This window comes from Coptis chinensis, chromosome 1, assembly GCF_015680905.1.
Source record: "Coptis chinensis isolate HL-2020 chromosome 1, ASM1568090v1, whole genome shotgun sequence".
NCBI lineage: Eukaryota > Viridiplantae > Streptophyta > Magnoliopsida > Ranunculales > Ranunculaceae > Coptis > Coptis chinensis.
Genome location: NC_141456.1, coordinates 24,490,170 through 24,493,706, shown reverse-complemented (window position 1 = coordinate 24,493,706; position 3,537 = coordinate 24,490,170). Strand labels below are relative to the sequence as shown.

The window sequence follows — 3,537 nt, the reverse complement described above, 5'->3', positions numbered from 1 at the left end:
TGACTCCTTTAATGAGTCAGGTGGCAAATTAAGTGTATCATTCGCAACCTTCATTCCTGCCTGCTCGCTTCCATTCTTTGAGCAACGTATATGCTATAGAACGCAAAACGTTGCTCAAAGAATGGAAGTGTTGCTTAAACCTTCATTCCTGCCTGCTCGCTTCCATTACAGATTTAAGCCTTTGCCTTAAGAACCTAAGAAAATTAGTTGGGTTTTTGCAGCTTCTTCACTTTATTATCTTTCTTGAGACGCCTATTTGTTTATAGTTATGCTAATAGATTGACAATGATTCCGTTGTGTGCATACTATTGGCATTATGGATTGAAACGTGTGAATAATGCTTGGAAATTTGTTTATTGTTGACTGTCTATATTCTTTTGCTATTTATTCTTTTGCTATTTGATTGATTATTATATTCATGTTAGCTTTTAGAGTTTTTCAACTCTTATAGCATCTGTAGACTTTACTAGAGATCTCTCTTTTAAAATTAGTATATGAAATTGTGAATTGTTGTGTTAGACATGATCATTTTCAATATTTAGTATTGAAATTAAACTTCTAATTGTTATTAGGACTGTTGAATGTTGAATACATTCAATTTATCAGATTGATTCGAGTGTTTTACACTTGATTGAGCGATGGGTTTGAACTATCAAAAATATTTGTAACTAAATTATATGACAATGTTTCACATTCCACGTCAGCTGGGGTATTAAGTCAGCAGGGTTATTACGAAAAGTTAAGGCGAAAAAAATGGAAACAAAACCTACAAAGAATTCACATATAAAACCCACCACACTCTTTCCAAAACCCAAACAGCACTTAATCTTCCTCTCCCCTCCCCTCCCATCTCATGAAGATTAATTTTGCTGGACAGAAACAATCCAAAGTATTTCAATTCCCTCGGTTTCGAAAACCAATACGCGATAAATTATCATGTATGCTTTATCTTATCCATCTTCTATATCACCATGTTTCAGTTCTTCTGATGCATGAATATGTTGGTTCTCCCTTACATTACAAGTGAATAGAAAGATGCCTATTGTGTGAACATACTAATTGGGTCCTTTATATATTTTATCATAATATAAGTTGTATCAATAATTTTTGTTGTCGATCATGGGTAACAACTGTTGCTTTAACTATTGGGTTAGTTAAACTTACTCCCCCCTCATTTTCAAAAATATTAGTGATACCCCCCCAATTGTAAGATCCAACGGCTACGAGATGATTTTTTTTTTTTGAAGAAAAATCGGCGTTGGATCTTACAAATGGGGGTATCACTAATATTTTTGAAAATGGGGTAAGTCTATCTAACCCTTAACTGTTTAACTTAGATTGTTGTACTTTGGGAGAAAAAAAGTTTTATGATTTTGCAACTCAATAGTTAATAGAGTTTATTAAAGCCTATATTTAAAGTTAGTAAGGCCTATCAGAACAATTTTAACAATGCAATTAACACAATTATGAGTTACCATCTACTGAATCTATGATTCTATGAATGAACTTTTCAGAAACAGATTCTAATAGGTTTACCATCTATTGAATCTTTAATGTTCAGAAAGGATAATGCATAAAGACTAATGAAAAGAAAAAAAAAAAAACTTTCAGAATAAATACTTTCGGATAGATGTTCAAGGATGATCAAATGAAAGCTAGAGATCATGGATTCTCTGGAGATAAGGAAAAATTGTATTGTCACTATCTTAATCAGGTTAGCTCCTAGCCATCTCTTTTTACTACAATCTATATTGGTTTTGTAATAAGCCTAAACATACACAACATATGTTGTAGGTGGATAAGGTTAGGGAACTATGGAGCAAGGATGACAATTTTCGAAATGAATATTGCAGATGCAATAGGCTGAGTATTGTGAGAAGATTGGTACATTGGATGGACGTAGACTTGGTCCTGACTAGGATCCACCTATACTACTTAATGTTGGCAGAGATAGAGTTATTACTGCTCCTCTAGCATCAGTAAAGGTGAATCTCATCTCACCTGTTTTAACTTTGAAAGAAGAAAAAACAGTTTTGCCCTTTGAAAAGGCTCAGAAGTCACATGTTTCATCTCTTAGAGATGAAAGCTCTGGTGTATGCTTAGGACATGAACACACAGAAGAGAAGTTAGCTATGAACCAGAAACAAAATCAGCATACAGCCAAATGAACCTTTTGCTTTGGATAACTGCTCCCTTAATGTTTCCGTAAAGAATGAGGCAGAAAAGCAAACAGGTTAAGAGAATAAGGTACAAGAGGAGTTGGAAAAAAAGGAAGAACTTTTGAGAAAAGAAGTTGCTGCAGCAATTAGATAACAACTTCTTTTCAAAGAAAATGACAATGCTAACAAAGCAGAAGAGAGAAAGAAACATACTGTAGAGAAGGCTCAAGCTAAGGCTCAATATTGGGAACGCAAGGAAACCGAACTTAAAGAGAAAGTAAATCTCTTTAGCCTTGGTTTGCCGAGTTGGTCAGGTTGATTTATGATCATTAATATGTTGCCCATATAGTAAAATAGACGCCCGCTTATTTATTATAAATTCTGGCCATTTGAGCAACCGCTTTGATCACACTAATTAACAAATTGGAAGAGTTTGTGACACATTGGCAATGAGAGAATGAGCTAATTTAGATGGTGTTCATTTACTTAATTCAAATCTCTATTACAAGTGCAGGAGTCTAATTGTGGGAGTTGCTTCCTCGAAAGACCACTCAATAAGGAACATATCTCATTTGTTGTTTGCTCATGCTTTTCAAGCGTTTTGGTTGTACGGTTGAAATTTGAACTATACGCTATGTCATGGTGTATATGTCAAGGCTCAAGTATATTTGACCCCGCATGGCCGCATCCCCAACTTACTTTTGAAGTGTTGCATATGATTGATTAAATGATTCAACACTCTCATATGGACAGTGTGCCTACAGGAGTACAATATATGGAACATAAATGGGTGCACCTTGAACACAGACACTGAGACTAAACTGAAAAATATATTGATGGCTCAGGTGAAATCATCGTATCCTAAACTTTTGTTACCATGTTACGTTAGGATAACTCTTTTACCTTATTTCTTTATTTATATACCATATATGGATCCTATTTACCCTCCTCTACAGAAGAAAGAAATATAAAAATAATAATAATAATAAATCATCGTTAATTCATACCAATACTATTTGGTTAAATGATTGATCTGTTGCTCATTTAATTCCTGTGTGTGTATCAATTCCTCCATAACAAAATATATCTCTGTATTTTGTTCCTCTGTAGTAAATGCATAAAGGAAATTATAAGTATCAGTTTCCTACATCTACAGAATATCTTAAAATCAATTGAGTTGTGGATGTCTTCTTCTATGCTCTTTTAGCATTTCTTCTCTATGGCTGTTGTTTGTACTTGCAGACATCATAATTCTTCTATGACGCATAAGGTTAGACCCTTCAATATATTATTTTGTTAGAATATTTATCAAGTGTGTAAAATAAAACATTTGTGCCATTCAAACTACCATTCTTCGAATGCATACTTAAAGTAAAAT

The 3,537-nt window shown here is 33.7% G+C and overlaps 1 long non-coding RNA gene across 1 annotated transcript; it reads left to right on the top strand.

Annotated features, from left to right (window-relative positions):
- Positions 1 to 746: 746 nt before the first annotated feature.
- Positions 747 to 3,149, top strand: LOC147523085 (uncharacterized). The gene is made up of 5 exons (XR_015215557.1): positions 747 to 938; positions 1,612 to 1,714; positions 1,795 to 1,985; positions 2,087 to 2,436; positions 2,669 to 3,149. It is a non-coding gene; the product is annotated as an uncharacterized LOC147523085 (long non-coding RNA).
- Positions 3,150 to 3,537: the final 388 nt, after the last annotated feature.